This window comes from Triturus cristatus, chromosome 7 (genome assembly GCF_964204655.1).
Source record: "Triturus cristatus chromosome 7, aTriCri1.1, whole genome shotgun sequence".
Classification (NCBI taxonomy): Eukaryota; Metazoa; Chordata; class Amphibia; order Caudata; family Salamandridae; genus Triturus; species Triturus cristatus.
The window spans coordinates 1138830331-1138854262 of NC_140590.1; the positions used below are offsets into that span (position 1 = coordinate 1138830331).

At 48.6% G+C, this 23932-nt stretch overlaps 1 long non-coding RNA gene across 1 annotated transcript; it reads left to right on the forward strand.

The window, feature by feature from the left end:
• Window positions 1-2398: 2398 nt before the first annotated feature.
• LOC146811248 (uncharacterized) lies at window positions 2399-17934 on the forward strand. The gene is made up of 3 exons (XR_014965803.1): window positions 2399-2470; window positions 13629-13740; window positions 17057-17934. It is a non-coding gene; the product is annotated as an uncharacterized LOC146811248 (long non-coding RNA).
• The last annotated feature ends 5998 nt before the right edge of the window (window positions 17935-23932 follow it).

Genomic DNA, 23932 nt, shown 5'->3' on the forward strand with positions numbered 1-23932 from the left:
TCCCCACCTGTCCCTTCTCTAACCTCACTCCTCTTCCTCTGCACGCCCCCCATCCCTCTCTCTCGCAGTACTGCAGCATAGGCAGCACCAGGTCTCTGATGCCTTCTCAGTGTTGGCCCTGGGGGTGGAGGAGATAAGTCAGCCCCCCAAGTGAATCCCATTATCAACAGATAGTGAACCTCTATTTACCAACAAGTACGGAGCGGTCTCGGGTGACGGCTGATGCGAACAGTGATCTGCTCTCGGCCCCGGCAGGGCCTGTGGGGTGGGGGCGTTACCTTACACTAGGAGAGGAAGTAAAAGTTATATCCTCCCCTCCCCCCCCCCACTCCACCACTGTCTCTTCTCACCCTCCACACGTGTCTCTCCTCACCCTCCATGTGTCTCTCCTCACCCTCCACACGTGTCTCTCCTCACCCTCCACGTGTCTCTCCTCACCCTCCATGTGTCTCTCCTCACCCGCCACATGTGTCTCTCCTCACCCTCCACACGTCTCTCCTCACCCTCCACACGTGTCTCTCCTCACCCTCCACACGTGTCTCTCCTCACCCTCCACACGTGTCTCTGCTCACCCTCCACACGTGTCTCTGCTCACCCTCCACACGTGTCTCTGCTCACCCTCCACGTGTCTCTCTTCACCCTCCACACGTCTCTCCTCACCCTCCACACGTCTCTCCTCACCCTCCACACGTCTCTCCTCACCCTCCACATGTCTCTCCTCACCCTCCACACGTCTCTCTCCTCACCCTCCACCTCACCCTCCACACGTGTCTCTCCTCACCCTCCGTGTCTCTCCTCACCCTCCGTGTCTCTCCTCACCCTCCACATGTCTCTCCTCACCCTCCACGTGTCTCTCCTCACCCTCCACGTGTCTCTCCTCAACCTCCACGTGTCTCTCCTCAACCTCCATGTCTCTCCTCACCCTCCACGTATCTCTCCTCATCCTCCACGTCTCTCCTCACCCTCCACATGTGTCTCCTCACCCTCCGCCTCACCCTCCACATGTGTCTCCTCACCCTCCACATGTGTCTCCTCCTCACCCTCCACATGTGTCTCCTTCTCACCCTCCACAGGTGTCTCCTCCTCACGCTCCACATGTGTCTCTCCTCACCCTCCACACGTGTCTCTCCTCACCCTCCACACGTGTCTCTCCTCACCCTCCACACGTGTCTCTCCTCACCCTACACGTGTCTCTCCTCACCCTCCACGTGTCTCTGCTGCACGCCTCACTCTGCTGCACGCCACACACTGCTGCACGCCTCACACTGCTGCACGCCTCACACTGCTGCATGCCGCTGCACGCCACACACTGCTGCACGCCTCACACTGCTGCACGCCGCACACTGCTGCACGCAGCACACTGCTGCACGCAGCACACTGCTGCACGCCACACTCTGCTACACGAAACATTGCTGCACGCCACACACTGCTGCACGGCACACACGGATGCAACTGGCACACTGCTGCATTACTCACTGCTGCACACTGCTGCATTACTCACTGCTGCATGCTGCACGACACTGCTGCACGCAGCACACTGCTGCACGCCGCAGTGCTGCATGCCTCACACTGCTGCACGAAACACTGCTGCACGCCGCACACTGCTGCACGCCGCACACTGCTGCATGCCGCACACTGCTGTACGCCTCACACTGCTGTACGCCTCACACTGCTGCACGCCGCACACTGCTGCACGCCGCACACTGCTGCACTCCACACACTGCTTTTATGCGAGTTTAAGCTACTGACATTGTAAATGACAATGCCTTTTATTTGTTTTAAAACCAAAACATAAATAAAAGGCATTGTAATTTTACAATGCCAATAGCTCAAACTCTTATAAATGCGAGACCTATTGCATTGCAAATGCTTGTTTAGGACTTGTGCCCTGGACACATAGAACGCAATTGAAAGATATAAATCAGACAGCATATTGGAAAGGAGATGGGAGATATTTAAAGAAGAAAAGAACTATAATACAGGAATCCTGCTAAAATTATATGTATGAGAACCTGAAGGCGTGAGTGAAAGCACTGTTCGGAAATTAAATTTGGGTAGGGTAGTCGCATGGAAGGGGAGCAAGAGAAAATTGCACTAAAGGAGTTGTGACAGGGAGGGGGCGAAAGGGAGAGAGAGGCATGTGGTTAAAAAAAAGGCAGAGAATAATGGACAAGGGGTAAAGGATCAGAGAAGGAGGCAAATATCGAGAGAGAAAAATCCGTTTTTGCGAAGCTTTATTGAACATGTGCGTTGCGCGTCTCTGACCTCAGAACAGTGGCCGCGCCACGGTATAGCGGTCACGTGGTGCCTCCGTGAGTTTCTCTGATGGGCGGCACCTGGCCCTCTCAGGGAGTTTCAAGTGCGTTCGTCGGCGCTCTGCTCTGATTACCTGTGTCAACACCTGGGTGCGATCACGTGGAGCCAGCGGAGGAAGACACCGAGGGAATGAATGTTCTTTCCCAAGCTGCGGGTAAGGAAGCCAACCGGACGGGCTGGTTCGGGGGCCAGAAATGCACTCTGCCAACTGTCCCCGCCCACAGGGTGAGCTGGGGTCAGGCAGCCCATGCCAGGTTCACCGTGCCAGGCTGGGACATACCTAAAGTGCAGCAGGGGCACTTAAGAGAGTCTGGTGAAAACACTGTGGAGTGAGCAGCGGTATTAGGGGGCAGGCAGTGTGCAGGCAACACTGAACAGTGAATAAAAGGGCAGTGTAGAGCTACACAGCAGGGGGTGGAAATAGTGTTGTATAGTACATAAGGATACGAGAGTGGATGTAAGCGCAGTGCGGAGTGTACGCAGCACAGATGGATCAGAGGGTCAAGCCAGGCCGCACTGATGTAATGCAGGGCTGGCTGTACAGCACAGGAAGAGGCGAGTTTTTTGTGTGCCGTTTTATATAGCGCGAACTCGACCCGAAAGTATCTGAGCGCGTTTTGCAGGGCTTTAAGTGGGATGAAAAAACGGGGGGGGGGTCTCAGTGGCGTGGCCAATGTAATTAAGGGCGTGGCTTAAAACACCTAAACTAAAAATCTGTGCTTAGCAGAGGCGCAACTATTCTGGGGGGCTAAGAAAACATTTGGGGGAGGGGGGGGGGGTTGAATCTTTAAGCAATAGGTCGCGTGGAGCTGCAGGGGCTCTCAGAAGGGGCGAAACAACAGCGAGGCCTCATTAACATGCAAATGGTCTTTTAGACCCGTGAAGTGCTCGGGTGGGACTGTGTGTGTGCCCGGGAAGCTGTCTCATCCTGGGCTGCCACACACGACGGGGGGGAGGGGGGCTGAAGCCCTTTGAGCCCAATGGGTGTTGCACGCCTGGTGCTTAGCATAGTATGCCGTGAGAATTGTATTTTGCTGCTTCTGCCATTGCATCCGGATATATGATACAACAAGCAACATCATACCTACAATAAGTCAGGACTATTGGCTTTGTCAGTGGTTGTTAGATGCATAACATAAATAAGCAGCGACTATGGCTTGTATATAATATTGAAAAAGCTTCCACTTAAAGCCCTGGTGACACCACGACAATGTTGCTGCTCCTGAGTTTCAAAAAGAGAAGGGAAATCCAAAGGGAAAAAGACTCTCTTTAAAGCATTTTCCGTCCCCTACAACGCTCACCTGGCATGAGGTCCTGCTGTAACTTCTCCACAAATGAGAAGTGAGCAGTGCGAGCATGCGCACGTCGATGTGCCTGCTGTCACTGCAGTCTGGAGAAAAAGGGACCGCCTGTGCTGGGCACAAAACAGAGCCCGATAGAGACCCGTTTCGAGGCCTCCATTAAAAAACTGCCGGTGCTCAGCACAAGGTGAGACTTTGCCCACTTAAAGTCCTGGCTTTAGGTGAACAGCAGTAGCAGCAATACAGACATACATTTTCAGGCACGGGGCGAATAAGTGATTAATAAGTGGCAAATTCTCCTCTATGGCGGACAAGCGTTGCCCCACTGCTTTCAAGCAGTACGAAGTAGAAACATAAAATAATAACTTTTAAATTATCATTTTATGTTTTTGCTACTTTGGGGGTATGTGGGCGGCTGCTCTGCCTTCAGATGTTTGCCCACTCCAAAGTGCGCAATCACTGTTTGGTCGGCCCTTTCAGGCCACCCAAACCAGTCATGCGCACTTTCCCCGTTCTCCATGCAGGTTGCATTACAGCCTGCATGGAGAACATGCCCAGGGCCCTATTCCCTGGTTGAGCATTGAACCAGGATGCTCAAAACCAATCACAACGCTGTATTATAGAGTTGTGATTGGTCAGGGGAGCCTGGGTGCCTACCAATGATTGGTCAGTGGGGCCTGGCTGTGCTTCCTGTTCCTCAAAGAGAGCAGGAACAGAGACGTGGGACCCGGCGGCAAGGTAAGTTTTATTTTTTTTAATTTTATTTTTTTAAGTATGTGCAACCAAGCCACGCGATGTCCCCCCTCCCTGGGACCCCCCCCCCCCCTCTGCACCAGCCTGCCACCCGCGAGCTATGCCAGCTGCCACTGTTGCAACCAGAATCACAGGATGCTTGAGGCTGAGCCTCGTGCCAATCTCGAACCTGGCTCCCCAGCTTCAAAGTCGACCACTCAGTACATCACGACCTGATGTCCTTGCAGGAGAGCAGTGTTGGGCAGGGTCCGACTTGGACGGTAATACGCCAGAGCACCAAAATAAAAGTGACCCCTATTAGTGTAGATAGCTAAAAAAAAAAAGAGGTCCATGTTTGCAAATTGGGGAAATTTGGAACATGTAAAGACACACAGTATAAGTATCTTTGCAAGATATGGACGACGGCATGCAGTTCAGCTTGCTGCAGGCAATATTTGCTTTAAATTCACGGAAACAACAGTAAAAACTACCCACCAGACCATAAAACAGGTCTAAAACCGGCCAAAAATGGACCCACACACTAACCTGTCAGATGAGCCCTCCATCTGATTGGCATATAAGCGAGTCGAACCCTGGTGCTGGGCACCACTACAGGATCACTTTGCAGGTGAACTCAAGAATAGACCTAGGCCTGTATTGTATATCAGATGCACTGTTTATGTTTAAGTCACAGTGCCAATTAAACAGGTGTGCCAAGCACAAGCATGAACAGTGCACCGGATGACAATGAATGCGCTGTCCTCAGGGCAGCCATGAACTCAGAGCTTCTCTGGGGGCAGCGCATTCAGTGAAATATGGAGTGGCTTCTTTAATCAGCAGATCCCTGTCTCGCAGTGCAGGTGGCACCGGTCAGCACTTTAGAGAGCGACAGGGATCCCCTTGCAGGTGTGTGCAGTAATTGACTACACCTGCTTGCAGTAGGATGTCTAAGGATTCCATGAGACTCCCTTTATCCCCTCCAAAGCGCTGCCCTCAGGGGGGCACACCGACAGTGCACCACCTTTTTGTGGCACACTGAGTGCGCGCCTCCTAACGCCTTCCTTGCCTTTGCACCTATATCTATAACGTGGTGCGGGTGCAAAGGCAAAGAGATTTTCTCATTTGCATGAGGCCATGCCCAATGCAAATAAGGAAAAGCCATCTCAAGATAGTGCTGGCATTACATGTGCACCTGTGCTATCAGTATTAAGAAGGGGCCGTACTAGCGTCTGCGGCCCCTTCTATAATACAAAAGTGCCCTGAAGGCACACAATGAGAAGACATGCCCATTGCACCCCCCCATGCAAATTTGTAATACAGCCCATGGTGTCTTTGATGGGTGCAGAGAACACAAGGCTATGATGGGGGCCAGGTGGCCAAGCAAAGGTACAACATATGTACAGTTTTCAGATTAGGTCATACTAGGCCCCACATGCCCATCTGGAGTCAGTTATAGGTATAATTCATGAATCAGGGTGTGGGGAAGCAGTGAAAACTCTGCCAGTGTTACAGCGCAGAACGTCAAATTCCCCCTTCGGTACAGACCAACTACCTTGGCATCTAATTCACTCACATACATTCATTGGTGGGGCCCATAACACTAATATACTTACACATAGCTTGCTTAATCTCCACAACGGCCCCTCGCGGCGGGATGCCTGACTTTCACCTTGTGGATACCCTGCTATCTCGCAGGGGAATACCAGGACGGGTTCCCTAAGCAAGCGCCGGGAAACCCACTGCGGGTAGCTGTGCGCTATATAAGCTCAACTACATTTACATTTACATTTACTCGGTTGACCTGTTTTCTGAGGGAAAATACGTTTCACAACGCTGACATGAGCGGAATACCTTTACTTTACCCTAAACACATTGATATTAAACCTAAGATATCCCTCCCATACGGAGATAGATCATTTAGTTGGATTGGTAATTGATGATTAACTCATCTACCTTTGCTCTATTACTTTTCTTTTAATCTTCTTCTTCAAATAATCGACACAACACATTTGTCAATTAATCAATTATTCTTTAAGAAATATTGAAAGAAATGTTAGATATCATCATTAGCATTTCAGAGCATCATATTTACCTATTCTGGCTAAAGTGGTCCTCTAAGTCAGTCAGTCAAAGAGAATTTATTCAGCAAAGTTAGGCCGCAATTCAGTCTCTCATAGATTCAGGATAACCGCTGTCCAGCAGTGTCACCGTCCTCTCCGTCAGCATAACGTCAGGAAATCGAGTTTGTCAAAGAAGAGCGTGATGATAGTTCAATTCCCTACCTACTTTTATAGCGAAAATAATATCAAAAAGTATCAAGATCGGAGTTTAGAGAGTCCTTATTGGTCAACTTTGACATGCGGGGTACAGTTCTCAGGGTGTCGGATAATGAAGTCATCCCAACTTGCTTGTTCCGGCTTTTAAATCAAGCATTGTCCTTTCTTTTGGATGGGTTCCCGGAACGACCTTGGAGGGTACATGTTCTCCCGGGGTCAAGTCCAGGCCACTGTTGCTGGCGGTGACGCATGCGCACTTCACCCAGACCCTCGTGTTGTCAGGCAGTCACGTTTAACGTCTCGTTCAGCCATCTTGTTTAGGCCGAAATGGTCAACTTAACCTCTTCTATGCCCATGACGAGATAGTCTCGTCATGGAGCGCGGTTGCGCTGTGCCCATGACGAGACTATCTCGTCATGGACCCCGCCCGCTAATACAATGCCCAGCACAGGAGGGGGAAAGGGCGGGGCACTCAAGGGGTTAAGCAAAAGAAACACAAAAACTTAATTAAAACATAGAAATGGCTACTAAAATGTTATTCCCTTGCTAATACCCATATGTGTGTGTATTTATCTAGCAGAAGCAACACTCGGAGCGGTTTATACTCACTGAATAAAGCACAAATCACAAATACATCACTTAAAGCAACATATAACATGTAATATTCTAATTTTCTACTATTAATATGCGTACACTAGTTAATTCACAATTAATATAGCCATGCAAAGTGCAATTCCCACGTGTAATTCTCTTGTTAATATAGTTGGGGAGTTATCACTTCAAACAGATTAATAATATTACAATTAATTGATTATTCAAATTAATATAAACATGCAGAATGGGGGGGTATACAAAATGTTGTACTACCCGCTCCAGCAATCCCCCTTTGGTGATTATATCACCACACTAATATAAAATTTTGTATTCTTTTTATGGAAATTTCGAATTGATTTCTTGTTTCATTCATATTTCAGTTTCCCCTGTTTCTTCTCTTTTTGCTGTTTTATACATGCTATCCTTTAACTCTTCCAGTTCTATTTCTTCAAATTCTCTTTCTTGTTTCTTATCCCTTCTCCTTAAGTTTTCTCTTTTTATTCTTTTCTGGTTTTTATTCTTTCTACAACAAATACAACCTAGTCTGATTATTAATACTAAGGAAATCACACAAGTTAAAGGAAATAATAGCTTACCTATAAATGTACTACCTAGTTTTACTACAAAGTCTTTAATAGCTGATATTTTCTTACCAATCTTCTCCCAGACACCTTCAACCTCCAGTGGTACAATTTTGTCATGCAATTCTGTAATATTCTTAATATAAATTCTCAAATCTTTACTTTCGTCAGGCATGTAAGTACAACAATGTTGAACTTTCAGCATTCCACAGACTCCACCCTCTTTTGCCAATAAAATATCAAGGGCAAGTCGGTTTTGCATTACCATAGCACGCATGGCAACCATTTCAGTATTTACCAATAAGAATCCTCCAGCGGTGCTTGTTGACAAGCGATCCACTACTGTTGAAAGTTTTCTAATTTTGTTCGCATTCAGAGATATTCCCACTGCGGGTATCAGCGCTCCAAAAATGTCACCTACTATTTCAGCTCAAGATTCTCTCTTACTACATGCTAAATAACTACCTAAACTATGTACACCATCTTCTCCTCTATCCATGTGAAAAATCTTTGGAAAAACCAGGCCAACATAACATGTGCCATACCAATGGTCTGGCAAACGATAATATGCCCTGTTCCCACAAATGAAATGCAGTCCTGGAAAGACTGGATCTCTTCCACCTTTAAATCCCCACCCTCCCATGATCCGGTAGGTATCATGGCATTCACTATTCCCATGAAAATAATTGTCATACGCCGTCTGATTCCTTCTTATACACAATTTCCCTTTCTGAGGCCAATCTGAAGCCATAGTTGGACTCGATTCTCCTCTAAATGTTTCCCAGTTTCTACATCCCAAACCGTTTTCTCCACTATCCCTTCTGAAACCTTCCTTTGCATTTTCAATCTCCTTTCTTCAACCATATCCAAAAATGTCTTCTCCTCTTTCTTTAACCTGCATGTCAAGTTATTTCTAAATATATGTTCTAAGGTTAGTTCATTTGTCTCTAAGAAAAATTCACCTAATACTTTTGCAGGTTTTACCTTGTTTAGTTTGTTAATTGCGGGTACTTGTGAAAATATAGTATCTACATCTGAGAAATAATACTCTAATTTACCTGTTTGATAAAACAAACTAGCTATTACACTACAGGTTATTCCATATGTTACAGGAAGGTGATGATAAGTCACTCCTTCAGAAACAGATGCAGGTAATTGCATACAAACCTAGCAATCCCTTACGTCCATTGTTTTTACATATTCATACAACTTTGAAAACACATTGTTAGAAAAATCTGTTATTGACCTGTCTTTATGTAAATAGTTTTTATCTATTCTAGTTGGAACTACCTTTTGAACTTTCCCTATATTAGTTATGTTATCACTATGTCCTTCTAATGTATCTACAGTAACTTTAAATGAAATTAGTAGAGCAAGAATACTCCAAAGAAGCATTAATAATCCTGTACAACAACAACACATTTTGCACCATCTTCTAAGGAAGGTACATCTACTTTTACTACTTTCTATGTTTACCATCTTTCTAAAATGAGCCGTGTCTTTTGACTTAGCCTCCTCTACTTCACAACTAGTTTCTAATCCTAGGCTTCTAAGCACCTATGTGGTTCTACCAGTTTTTGTCTTTTTCAGTATTTTATTGTTTTTCCATCAGTAATTTTTCTTGTCTTATTCAGTTTGGCATCTCATCATCTTTCACCTTCCCTTCGTTTTCAACATACAGGTTGTCCTGAATATCCGCTTCCAATATCGGACAAGATAACTCTCAGGATTTCCGATTCTTCGTCTTCCTCAACCACTTCCGGTACAACCTCCTCTGGATTTCCTTGGCTATCCACCTCTTCCTTCACTTCAGGCAGGGCCACATATGTCCATTCCGGTGATTTATACTTCTGGTTAGGTTTTTTTGTTCTTTTACTTTCTTTGCCTACTGTCTGTTCTTCTTCTTTCGATTTTTCCTGACTCCTTACTTCATTCACCTGTTCAGCTCTTGGCGAATTTACACGTGTCAGCCGATATCTCAGTCTCTTTGTTTTGTTTGGCCACACCTCGTCTTTGGCCGCTCTTTTCAATTTACTCCCTTTATCATTCTTTTCAGTTCTCCAAGCTCTCTTTCTCAGAACTCGGCCTTCTGATATTTCATCTTCGCTTTCTTTAGATTCTGTTTCGACTTGCTTTTTACCTTCAACGAGTTCCTTTTCCACCTCTTTTGTTTTCCCTACTTCTGTCCCTCCTAGAATCTCCGTTACGCAATCTTCCTTCTGACTACTTGTCCCTGCTTCTAACTGGATGTTGGAGTTCCTACACCTCCTCGGGGGTCTTCCGCAATAATCTTTCCCTCTCTCTCTGTATCTGGCACCTGTCCATCTAAAGGTGTTGTCTCAGGTGGAATTTCTCTCAATCTTTCATCTGGCACTTCCTTTTCACAGATTTCTTTTATTGTCTCTCCACTGTCCTTTTCTTTGTTCTTCCTTTGTTCTTTCTTAGATGAATGGGCTCTTTGTTCTGTCTCTGAGTCTGAACTGGATTCAGAAATCTGTAATCTTTTCCTCAGGGAGTTACTTCTGGGGACCAAAGTTAACCTTGGATCTGTCTCCCCCTTTCAGAGTTTTCTCCTTCTTTATTTTTTGGCTCTCCGTTATCTGACTCAGTACTGGATCCTGATTCATCAAAATACTCCTTTTCTTTACAGTCAACTGGATTTGGAATTCTCAAGGTATGACTTGAATGGATCCAGTTCTTCAATCCAGCACACCTCACAGCTGTTGTTGTAGTCAAGATGCCTTGCCTTGCTTTTCCCCACCTGGGAACCAAACAGTTTTTTCTTCTGTGTACTTTAACCTTCCCCAGTCCCTTGGGCTCGGATCATGAGCTGGCTTCTTTTCAAGAGTGGTGGCATCCGCTCCAACCTGATGAAACACAGAATGAACTGCGTCAGCCAGGCTTTTAAGGTATTCCAATACCATGTCATCAGTTATTGTCATCAGCTTGTTGACTGGTATAAATACATGTCTCATTGCATGTCCCATGATGATCTCATGAGGGCTCAAACCAGTAGTTCTGTCTGGTATTGATCTAATAGTCATGAGTACCAGAGGCAAGACATCGGGCCATTTCATACCTGTGGCTAAAAACATTTTCCCTATTCTGTTTTTGATAGTACCATTCATTTATTCTACTACACCAGAAGCCTCTGGTCGGTATGCACAATGCAGTTTTTGTCGAACATTCAATGTTTCACAAATCAGTTTTATGATCTCATTATGAAAATGTCCTCCTCTGTCTGATTTAATTGTTACTGGGAACCCAAACCTAGGTATAAATTCCCTCAACAATAATTTTGCCACTGTCATTCCATCATTTCTTCTTGTTGGGAATGCCTCCACCCACCTAGAGAATAGGCATACCATTACCAAAACATACCTCAACCTGTTACAAGGAGGCATCTCAATGAAATCTACTTGCATTCTGGTGAAAGGTCCTCCCTCTCGGCCTATTGTTCCTAGACTCACCACTGTTTTTCTTCCTGGATTGTACTGCTGACAAATGAAACATCTTTGACAAATACTTTACGCCACAAGCCTAAACGTGGCATTATACCAAGTCTGTTTAAAAGACCTAATCATGGCATCTCTCCCTATATGTCCCTGTCCATGATACATCCGTGCCATGGCAGACATCATGCTATCAGGCATTACTGGTCTTCCATCTCGATAGACCCACACATGATCTTTCTCTCTTGGTGCACATCCTGCTTTTACCCACTGTTTTACTTCTTCCTCTCCTGCTTCTTCCTGCAATTGTCTTACCTCATCCCATGTTCCCACAGTGTTAGTAAACATTGGGAAACAAGAAACCAATTCCTTTTCCTTTGCCCGATTGATTGAATTTTGATTTCGTGCACAATACTGTGCCATGTGATTGGCAAATTTATTTCCAGTGGCAATATAATCACCACTGCGACTATGAGCAGGACATTGTACCACAGCCAATTGCCTGGGCAGCTGTATTGCCTCAAGCAACCTTCCAACCACTTCAGCATTCTTAATGGGAGTCCCACTTGAGGTCAGGAAACCTCTTTGCAGCCAAATTTAGCCGAAATCATGGACCACCCCGTAGCCATACTGGCTATGAGTTATCACAGTCACTCTCACACTTTTCCCAATCTTACATGCTCGGGTCAGGGCGATAAGTTCAGATACTTGGGCCGACCTTGTGGGTAGTGTATGTTGGAGAGAGAAGGTTAGTAATAGAGTGGTTAGGTGAGGCAAGTATAGTGTGGATATAAAAATGGAAGATTTCCGCGTGCTGGAAACGGTGCAGCTCGATCTCTTCATGCCGGAGGTGGCTGGAGGGTCGCTTCGGCTGGTGTGGCGGCCGCTGTCGCGGCGTGCACCTCACCTAAGAGAGCACGTAGTAGTGAGGTGAGTGCAAGGGGCAGCTCGTATACCAGGAGAACGGCCCCTCTGAAGGGGAAAAAAGGGAAGCCTCGCATTAGCGCGAAGGCGTTGCAGGGTACTGCGGCCTTGTTCTATTACTGAGGAGCCAAAGCCTCGCGCATGCGTAGAGGCTTTGGCAAAGGTCTGGGGGGGGTGGGGTTCGCCAGCGGGGAGTGTCACGCTGTCCTCCGGCGGAGAGCCACCAAGAGAGTCTTGCCTGCTCGAATGAGCTTGCGTCCCCCGGAGCAGGGAAAGCAAGCAGAGGTGGGAAGGCAGGGAGAGCAGGGGGGAGAGGGATGATGGGAGAGGGCGAGGCCCCAATGGAGCACCAGATGGGGAAATCGCCAAGCCCTCCGTATTGGAAAGGGGAGGCGGCAGCAGGAGCCTGCCTGCGCACAGGGGTGGTGAAGGGGGGCACAGGGGTCCTGGGGGCAAGGTTTTTTTTAGTGAGGATTCAGGGGATGAGCTGGACCCCGGATCGTGCCAGCAGGGGGAGGATAGTACGTCGGGAGGAAGGGGTTTCTTCCAACAGTGGGGATGGGTAGGCTGGGTGGGAGGGGGAGCCTGGGTCGCCAGAGTGAGTGGGTGCAGGGGGGGCCTGAGAGAGTTGGAACCAGCAGGGAGTAGCCAGGTTTGGGAAGGGCTCAATATTTTTACTTCCTGGAATGAGGAAGTGAGGGGCGGGGATCTTAGAGGCCAAATAGATGCCTACATGGCACACCAGAGGCAGTGGGGCTGGATTGCCGGGGAGGGCCACAAGGGTAGAATGGCAGGGTGGGTTGGGCAGAGTAGTGGGTTTGACTGGTCGGGGGGCGCTGCAGGGAGTAAAGGCAGGGTACCATACAGTTATGGAATGGAATGGAGTGAAGGGGGGGGGGGGTTAGTGAGCACGAGTTGGAGGATCTATGCAAGGTGGGAAGGGATTGGGCGGAGAGCAAGTTAGGGGTGGGTAGGAAGAGGAGAAGGGAGGTAGGGGGGAGGCAGGTAAGGCCTAGCACACCAGACCACTCCTCTTTGTTTCAGGTGAGGGACCAGAGCCAGGGAGCAGACTTGGCAGAGCTGGGAGCGGCTCACAGGCACAGAGGAGAAGGGAGGGCGGAGCCTCCCACGCCATGCCCAGTACCGGCGGGGTATCCCGTCGTGGCTGGCAGAAGTAGGCCTCGAGCAGTCTCACTGGCCCCAACACCTGACGGACCTCCACGGTCTACAGGGCAACACGGACACAGCAACATGATGTCGCAGGGTCCCAGAGAGTACCGGCGGGTGCAGTCGGCTCCTCCTAATAGAGGGAATTGGGGACCCGTTGGGGGCCACCAAACGGAGAGTAGCGAGTGGTGGGAGGAACTGGACTACGTTGAGGATAGTTTAGAAGAGGGCGAACTGAGAGATGGTGAAGAGGTGGACACGGGGGCAAATTAATGTGTCTAGTAGTATGTTGCAGGTTAAGCGGCGGAGCCGGATGATGGGACCAACAAGGTGGCTCGGAACTGGACCCACATGGCAAGGCGGACTGCAGCACCATGGGCACCCTCCTTAGAGCCAGGTAAAGCGTGATGAATTGAGGAGGGGCCTAAAATGGTCTCGGTGGGGGGAGGGTAGGCAGGTATTCTGCAGAATGGTAAGTACGTATTGGCTATAGGTGTGGGTACCGAAGATAAGGGTAAGTCGGTTTCGCCGAAAAAGGAAGATAGTATTAATCAGGATAAGTCGGATAAAGGGGAGGAGCCTGTTCCAGAGACCAAAGAGAAGCTAGAGAGCAAGGAACTAAAAATTAAAAGATTGCCGTACATGGGAGCGACCAAGCTGCTGAGCGCGCATTTGATGGCAACAACAAAAGAGCGCATTTGGAAAGTCGAATATGTTGAAATGTTTAAATTATTACACAGGGAGGTGGTGTAAAAAAGGGATCGAAAGTGGAGGAATATGAGCTAGCCAAGAGGCCTTGGGTGCCCCTCACAATGGATAACTGGACGGTGGCATTCTTAATATATGCAAGTGTGTACTGCGAGAAGTACCCGGAACGCTGTGTAGCGCTGTTTAAATATATGGACGTGATTCGGAAGGCACAGATCATGGGGGGGTACACATGGGCCCAGTACGATGAGGAATTTAGGGCTCATATGGCATGGGACTCAGAAGCTAAGTGGGAGGAGTTAGACACAGACTTGTGGCAACACACGATGGGAGCAGCTAGGACGGGGAAAACCACTTTCACTGCTAGCGGTCTCCTGTTGGTCTCCCGGCCCTTTCAGGGAGAGCCCACCCGGGGAGGGGTGAGAGGAACAGGTAGGGGACAAACAGGTCTGGGAGGGTCCTGCTGGGAGTTTAATAAGGGACTTTGCACTCGGGAATTCTGTAAATTCAAACACAAGTGTTCAAAATGCTGTGGGAGACACGCGTTGGTTACTTGCTGGGGGGTCCGGGACATCAACAGAAGGCCGCTGAGGGAGGGTTTCAAATGAGGATTTAGACTAGGGAATAGGGGACCGCGATGCAGAAGGTGGGCGGAGAATTTGCAATCGGCGAAGGAACATCCAACCATAGTTCTGGAGAAATTAGACAAAGAAGTGTACGAGAGAAGGATGGCAGGCCCCTTCATGGATTGGCCTTTGGAAAATTTGATCATCTCCCCGATTGGGGTGGTTCCGAAGAAGGAACAAGGGCAGTTTCGCCTTATACAACATTTGTCATGGCCAGAAGGGAACTCAGTGAATGATTTTATTGATAAAAAAGAGGCTACTGTTTCATATTCGTCAGTTGACGTGGCCATGTCACTAGTAGTGACGGCGAGCGCAACAGCAGAGATGGCAAACTGCGACATAAAATCGGCTTTCCGTTTGCTTCCAGTCCATCCAGATGATTGGGATCTTCTGGGTATCCTCTTCAATAAAGATGGTACGTGTACAAAGCATTACCGATGGGCTGTTCTATGTCTTGCGCATTATTTGAGTGCTTTAGCACATTCCTACAGTGGCTGTTCTCTAAGAGGACGAGTCACCAATTGGTGACGCATTATCTGGACAATTTTTTGTGGGCACCTCAGGCTCCACGGAGTGCCAGGCGGCTCTGTAAAACTTCAAAGAGCTGATGAGGGATTTAGGGGTGCCTTTGGCACCTGCGTAGACAATGGGGCCTAGCACTGCTCTTTCCTTTTTGGGTATAGAAATCGATTCCAGGACAATGCAGGCACGTTTACCAAAAGACAAAAAAGTAGGGATGTTGGAGCTGCTGGAAGCAATGCTAGCTCGTGACAAGGTCACAGTCAAAGAGATACAAGTACTGTTGGGGCATCTTAATTTTGCCTGCTGAGTAGGGAGGATTTTTTTGTAGGAGGCTAGGTAGGGCGCTTTCGGGGCAGAGACCACCGCATCCCCATGTGAGACTTTCAGTGGGTGTGAGGGAGGACCTGAGAATGTGGAGAGTATTTTTGCAAGACTTTAATAGCATTCCATTGGCAAGAGAAGAGGATATATTCTGGGACGTTAAAATATTCTCTGATGCAGCAGGCAGTGAGGGTTTTTGCCTTTTGCTGGCAAAGGAAATGGTGTACCGAACAGTGGCCAGTGGACTGGGCGGGGGGAGTATCGCATTTTTGGAATTCTTTTCACTGGTCGTAGCGGTGACATTGTGGGGGGAACAGCTGGCACACAAGAAAGTGATTTTTCAAATTGAAAACATGGCACAAGTGGAGATAGTGAACCATCAATCAGGCAGGGACGAGCAGGTTTTGAACCTGTTGCGAGTGTTTGTATTGGGCTGTTTGCGTCACGATATAGTATTTAAAGCATTGCACGTGCCAGGAGTGGAAAATGACATAGCTGATCCTTTTGTCTCTTTCACAGTGGGGGAGATTCCGTGGGCTAGCCAAGGACTCCAACAGATCCCAGACGCCCATGCCCCAGCAGTTGTGGTACATAGGCAACACAGGATGCTACAACTGTTGGTAGGATCACTGGCCATATCTACGAGGGTTGCGTACAGTTTGGCATGGGAGGAATTTTTGCTCTCAGGAGCCCAGTGGCGTTCCAAGTTAGAGCATAAAAGGGAAGATGTTGTACAATTCATATTAGATCTGAGTGGTAGAGGCTTTTCTAGGGTTACGATAGCAGGGAAGCTGGCGGGTATAGCTTTTATGGGTAAGCTGTTGTGGGGTTATGCTCCATCTGCGGGGGAGCTAGGCACGCAAATGTTAGAGGGCTGGGCCAGGGAACGGGGTCAGTCCCAGCTCATTAAGAAACCTGTGTCGTGGCATCTGTTGGGAAGAATTTTACAGGTATTGCTGCAGGTGTGCACAAATTAATTCGAAGCTTGTTTATTCTCCACAATTATGGTGTGGATGTTCTTCGGGGCTTTTCGGGTATTGGAATTGCTGGGGGACAATAGGGGTGGGTGGATTTGCTGGGAGGATGTGGTTCCAAGGGGGGACAGGATTTGCACTTGGTTGCGTAAGTCGAAAACTGATCAAACGGGTTTGGGAAAGTGGGTGTCGCTGCAGGCTTTTTCTCCTCTGGCCACTTGCCCCTGTAGGTGGGGGGCGAAATGGAGGGAGGTCCCCAAGGCATCTGTGGGGCTAGTTTTTGTGCATGAAAAGGGGAACAGGGTGACGACGTTCCAATTTCTGTCACCGTTGCGAAAAGCATTAGGAGTCTTAGGAATTGATAGGGGTGATTTTGGTACTCATTCCTTCAGGATTGGTGCGGCTTCAGAAGCCAGGAACAGGGTAGTGGGGGGTGGGGTGACATTATGCGGCTCGGAGGTTGTCATCTGACTGTTTTATAAGCGGTATTTGAGCGCTGCAAAGGGGGCGGCTAACGCGGTTGGTGCGATTGCTTATGTTCACGCAGTTTTTCTCGTTACAGGTTCTGTAGCCGGCCCCCTCTCCAGGAAGATGACCATTTGGATTGTGGAACATTCTTCCGTGAAGTGTGCCCAGATCCAAGCTCGGCAAAGCTATTTTGGAGAAAATTTGGATTTTAATAAAAAAAAAAATTCAATGTATGTTGGAGGGGAAAGGGGGCATGCTGTGGAAGGACCTTACTCAATGCTTAAACGGTTTGTTGAGGGCCAGTAGGTGCCCGGATATCTTGGTCCTTCACTCAGGTGAAAACGATTTGGTTAAGGAAAAAGGGATAGTCTTAATGCAGAACACAAAGAAGGATTTGGCACTTATCAAGGAACAGTGCTTGGTCATTTGGACAGAGTGTGTTCAACACAGGTTTGGCGGGGTGCAGTGAATCCGGGAGCTGTAGATGGAGCCAAGAGGAAGTTAAACACTGAAATGGGGCGTTTTTGTAGGGAACTGGAGTTTGGCAGGATTGCCCATAAAGAGATATGTCTCGACAGGGTGGATTTTTTTAGGGGTGACGGAATGCACTTTTCACGCCTGGGCATGGGCCTGTATCTTTTAGAAATCAGGGAGGTGTTAGCCAGGTCTTTGAAAGTTCAGGCCCATTGAAGCGATTGTTGCTAGGAGGCGGGGGCGGCAGAAAAAAGAGGGGGGGCACCAACTTAGTGGCTCCTCTCCCTCTTCGTCCTGGGTGGCGGGATCTTTATAAGTTGGCCAGGGTTGGCAGATGTTTTTGGTTAAGTGTTGGAAGTTTGTGAGCAGGGGTAGGGAGAGGGTAGGCAGGTAGGCTAAGTTTTAGGGTATAAGTTGGTTAGTTATAGTTGCAGAAAGGCAGGTAGGAGATTTGTTTTTCATTGCAGGGTATGACTTTTATATGCAATACTGTGTAAGGTTGTTGTTTTGTTAACGGCGGGGTGGGGGAACTGATGAGGGGATCGTGGGGGTGATGGGGTCAGTTATTTAATGTATAGTCTGGTTTTAATTTTGTAAGGTGCTTGCCAGTGTTTTAATTGTGATATGCACCTGTTTCAATAAAGAGGCCTTTTTTACACACAAATTTGGTGTCGGTTTGGCTTGCCCCCCTCCCTCCCAAGGGGGGCTTGGGGGGCTGCCGAAGCCCTCGAGATCTGCCCCCAGGCAGATTGGGAGGGGGTGGGGCTGGCCGAGTAGGGGCCATTTTGTGTGCATTTTGGGCTGTTAAGCGAGGTAGTCCAAAGGTAGCACAGCAATATATAAGGGAGATCACGCCATTCCCAGCCACCATTTTAGGTTTGGTGACCTGGTGGCTGGGAGTAGCGTAGTATATTGTAGTTTTTGTCCGTCCTCCCATCCCTCTTCATGGGTGTTTTCTTTTTCTGGTGTTTTCTGGGGGAATTATATTATCATATCTGTGGCTGGGTTTGTTGATTTCAGGTGAATAGGGGAGCGATTTGTTCAATATGTTGCTTGAAACAGGTACTGGCGGGGTCTTTAAAAGTTGGCCAGAGTTGGCAGACGTTTTTGGTTAAGTGTTGGAAGTTTGTGAGCAGGGCTAGAGAGAGGGTATGCAGGTAGGCTAAGTTTTAGGGTATACGTTGGTTAGTTACAGTTGCAGAAAGGCAGGTAGGAGATTTGGGTTTCATTGCAGGGTATATGCAATACTGTGTAAGGTTGTTATGTTAGTGGCGAGGTGGGGGAACTGGTGAGGGTTCATAGGGGTGGGGGGGACCAAGGGGTTAGTTATTCGATGTATAGTGAGGTTTTAGTTTTGTAAGGCGGTTGCCAGTGTTTTAATTGTGATATGCACCTGTTGCAATAAAGCGGCCTTCTTCACACACAAATTTGGTCTCGGTTTGGCTTGCCCCCCTCCCTCCCAATAGGAGACACACTTACGCCCTCAGACAAGCATGTTCCATTGCAGCAGTGTTTATGTTCCGGCAGCTGATTTTCAGTCAGAAGATGACTCTACTTGAAGACATGCCTATCCATTCCTTCATGCGTGATCCAACGCCTTGGCTGCTGCGTCCTGTTCCTGTCCCGCGGTATGAGGACTCTGGCAGCCGGCAACGTTTGAAGCCACGAGGATATGTGCCATTTTCTTGGTGTGTCCCGACATCAACTTCTACAAGAGCTGGTAAAAATCTCTTTGCATTTCTTCTGCTGCTCCAGTGCTCCTACGGTTTGTTCTGTGTTGGGCATAATGTTATTTTAAATAAATTAACCTCATACCACAGGTGACATTCATTTTGTACGCTGGGTGTCAATCTTATTCTAACATTGGAACCAGCTTTTATCTCACGTCTTACTGTTATGTACTATATATCTTGTATCCATTTTGCCAGTGGTGTGAAGGAAATTCATATGGGGTGTAACCCATTTGTTGGGAACTTGGGATTTCCAGGTATTTTTTAGATATATATATGCAGTGTTAAGTCACCTCAAGGAACTGTAGATTTGGTCATCTTCAAATATTACTTTACAGGTAGCTGTAATCATTTTAGATATTATAGTTTGCCTTCTGCCTTCCTTATATGATACGGAGCATAGTGGTTTTTGTGTTATACCACCACACAGTTTAGTCATTTTATTTTCCTGTCATTAGCTATGGCTGCTGCAGGAATGAATCAACCTGCCCCATTTTAAATGAGATTGGGGAGCCTAATCTACCATGACCTAGATGGCTTAAATTTTTTTAATTCTTATTTGATAGGAATAGGAGGGGAAAATTCACTTCACTGATAAAACAGCACATTTTATTACATAATTTGGGAGTTCAAGGCAGGAAAGTGTACGAAGATATTACGGAGCATGACTCAGATGAAGCTACTACATTAGATAAACTAGAATGTCATTTTAAAGAGTCCACAAATGTTGTTTTAGAAAGACAAAAATTATTTATTAGGACACAAGGGAAAGTTGAGAAAGGGCAACATACATTGCCATGTTGAGAGGGTTGTCAGCTACATGTGAGTTTGAGGCTATTACAGACTGGTTGATCAGGGATCAGCTGGTAAGATGTACCAATGATAAAAAAGTACAAGAAAAACATATTACTTCACCCTTCTTTAACTGAAGCAGTCAATATAGCTAAAAGCACAGCGCACACAGCCATATGTGTAAAAGACATCAAGCTGTCAGGTGACATATTGAAAATGAGTTGTGGAGTTACAAAACTGTGAAATTGAATATGTAAACAAAGTAAAAAATAATGTGACTCAACAAACCACTGTTAAGATAGACACCAAACTTAAGTGTTTCAGATGTGGGTGTTCTAATCACTTGGCCAATGGCCAGAAATGTCTTACAAGAAGTGCCCTATGTAGGAAATGCAATAAAAGAGGGCATTTTGCAAAGAGTATGTAAAGAAGGAGGTAATAAAGTACATATGGTGGCAGATTCTGAAGAAGAAATATTTTCAAACCAAGAACAATTAATTTTCCAGATCAATGTAGCTGAACCAGAAGTCAAGGTGTCATATCATACATGTGATGTGTTGCTAGATCGGGTTAGAATATATGTTTTTGCAGCTTCATGTTCCCTGTACATGCTTATTGATAGTAAGACTTTCTGTGAGAAAATGGGAAATAAAGGGTATGTCCTGGAACCTCCAGATATAAGACCTGGGGGATACAATAAGGATCCCATTCCCCTTGAGGGGATGGTTAAGGTGCACATTTCTTTGAAAGATAGACACACTGTGGGTTAAGTCTATGTCACTAAACAAGGGTCTAATTTATTGGGCTGGCACCATCAAAAGGACTTGGAGATCAAACTGGACCCTAACAACCATAAACAGGTATTACTGGACAGATCCATTGTCGGCAAGAGCATATGTGATAATTATTTTCTGATAACCTGGGTCTATTGAAGGGAGTGGTGCATAAAATCAAGCTTAAAACTAATCCAAGACCCGTGGTCCACAAAACAAGATCAGTTCCTGTACTCTTGAGAGATCCTTTGAAGGAGGAATTGGACCAATTGGTGACACAAGGTGTAATTGAAATGGGTGAGTGTGCACTATGGTTGGCTCCCATAGTTCCGGCACCTAAGAATGGGGGTATGGACATTCATTTGTATATCGTTTTAAGGGATTTAAACGCTAATATTTTGGTAGGCCGGTTCCTGTGCCTAGAATTAATAAGATGCTCAACTTATCAATCAATCAATCAATCACAGACATTTATATAGCGCGCTACCTACCCGGAGGGTCTCAAGGCGCTAGGGGGGGGGGGGGGGGGGGGGGAGTGCCGCTACTGCTCGAATAGCCAGGTCTTGAGTTTCTTCCTGAAGGAGAGGTGGTCTTGGGTCAGGCGCAGGTCGGGAGGGAGGGAGTTCCAAGTCTTGGCGGCCAGGTAGGAGAAGGATTTTCCTCCTGTTGTCGTTCTTCGGATACGGGGGACGGCGGCGAGGGCGTGGCTGGCTGATCGGAGATGTCGTTTGGGAGCGTAGAAGTTGTTGAGGTAGCTCGGGCCTTGATCGTGTAGGGCTTTGTGTGCGTGGGTGAGGAGGCGGAAGGTGATTCTTTTGTTGACGGGGAGCCAATGCAGGTCTTTCAGATGTTCGGAGATGTGGCTGTGACGTGGGATGTCGAGGATGAGTCTGGCTGAGGCGTTCTGGATCCACTGGAGTCTCTTCTGGAGCTTGGCGGTGGTTCCGGCGTAGAGAGCGTTGCCGTAGTCCAGTCGGCTGGTGACGAGGGCCTGGGTGACCGTCTTCCTGGTCTCGGTGGGGATCCATCGGAAGATCTTCCGTAGCATGCGCAGGATGTAGAAGCATGACGAGGAGACGGCGTTGACTTGTCTGGTCATGGAGAGGGAGGAGTCCAGGATGAAGCCCAGGTTGCGTGCGTGGTCTGTCGGTTTGGGTGCGCAGCACAGGGCGGGGGGCCACCAGGAGTCGTCCCAGGCGGAGGGCGAGGAGCCCAGGATGAGGACTTCCATCTTGTCTGAGTTCAGTTTCAAGCGGCTGGTCGTCATCCACTCGGCTACGTCTTTCATCCCTTCGTGAAGGTTGGCTCTGGCGGCGGCGGGGTCGTTGGTCAGGGAGAGGATCAGCTGGGTGTCGTCGGCGTAGGAGATGATGTTGAGGTTGTGTTGGCGTGCGATGGCCGCAAGGGGACTCATGTAGACGTTGAAGAGGGTGGGGCTCAGCGAGGATCCTTGAGGGACGCCGCAGATGACTTCGGTGGCCTCTGACTTGTACGGTGGTAGACGGACTCTCTGTGTTCTTCCGTCGAGGAAGGAGATGATCCATTCCAGTGCCTTCTCCTGGATTCCGACGTTGCTGAGGCGCTGCACTAGGGTGCGGTGGCAGACCGTGTCGAATGCCGCGGAGAGGTCTAGGAGGATGAGGGCCGCTGTTTCTCCGTTGTCCATCAGGGCTCGGATGTCATCGGTGGCAGCGATGAGGGCGGTTTCGGTGCTGTGGTTGGCTCTGAAGCCAGACTGGGAGGAGTCGAGGGATCCATTCGTCTCGAGGAAGGCGGCCAGCTGCTTGTTGACGGTCTTCTCTATGACTTTGGCTGGGAACGGGAGGAGCGAGATGGGGCGGTAATTCTTGAGTTCGGTGGGGTCCGCTGTAGGTTTCTTTAGAAGGGCGCTGAGTTCGGCGTGCTTCCAGCTCTCCGGGAAGGTGGCGGTGTCGAAGGAGGTGTTGATGATGTCCCGTAGGTGGGGTGCGATGACCGCGTCGGCCTTGTTGAAGACGTGGTGAGGGCAGGGGTCGGTCAGAGATCCGGAGTGGATGGAGTTCATCATGCGAATGGTGTCTTCGGTGCTGATCGGAGTCCAGGCGCGGAGGGTGGTGGTGGGGGGCGGTGGTTCGGTTGTGGCGTGCGTCGGTTGAGTGCTGAAGCTGTTGTGTATGTCCGCGATCTTGTTGTGGAAGTAGGAGGCGAGGGAATTGCAGAGGTCTTGCGAAGGGGTGATGTCGTTGTTTCCGGCGTTGGGGTTGGAGAGCTCTTTGACGATGTTGAAGAGTTCCTTGCAATTGTGTGCGTTGTTGTCCAGCCGGTCCTTGAATGCAGTTTTCTTGTGGCGCGGATCAGTTGGTGGTGCTTCCGGGTGGCCAGCTTGAGGGCGGTCGTGTTGTCCGGTGTTGGTTCTCTTCTCCAGGCTTTCTCGAGGGCTCGGCAGTTCTTCTTGGAGCTCTTGAGTTTGTCGGTGAACCACAGGGCCTTCTTGCTGCCGGGTCTGCTAGGCGGGGTCCTCAGTGGGGCGAGTTCGCCCGCGCAGTTGTTGATCCACTTCGTGAGGTTGTCGGCGGCCTGGCTGGGGTTCGCTGAGCTGGCGGGGGGGTGCTGGCTCAGGGAAGCGGCGAGCTGGTCGCCTGAGATCTTGTTCCAGCTTCTTCGAGCAACCGGTTGCTGGTGGTGGTGGATCGTCGTTCTTTGGAAGGTGAAGTGGACGCAGCTGTGGTCCGTCCAGTGGCGTGGTTGAAGGCGATGTCTTTGCTGGATGAAAAGACTGCGTCGAGTGTGTGTCCGGCGAGGTGGGTGGGGGTGGATACCAGCTGCTTGAGTCCGAGGTTGGCGAGGTTGTCGGCCAGGGTGGTGGTGTTGCGGTCGTTGTTGTTCTCCAGGTGGAAGTTGAGGTCCCCCAGGAGGATGTAGTCAGCGGAGGGGAGGGCATGCGGGCTGACGAAGTCGGCGATGTCCTCGCTGAATTGTGTGCGTGGTCCCGGGGGTCGGTAGAGCAGGGTCCCCCTGAGGGTGGTCTTCGGGTCGGTGTGGATCTGGAAGTGCAGGTGTTCGGCTGTTTTCAGGGTGTCGTCGGTGTTGGTCGAGATGTGGATGGTGTCCCTGTGGATGATGGCGATGCCTCCTCCAGTCTGGTTGTCGCGGTCTCTCCGGGTGATCTTGTATCCCTCTGGGATGGCGATGTCGGGTGCTGAGGAGTCATTCATCCAGGTT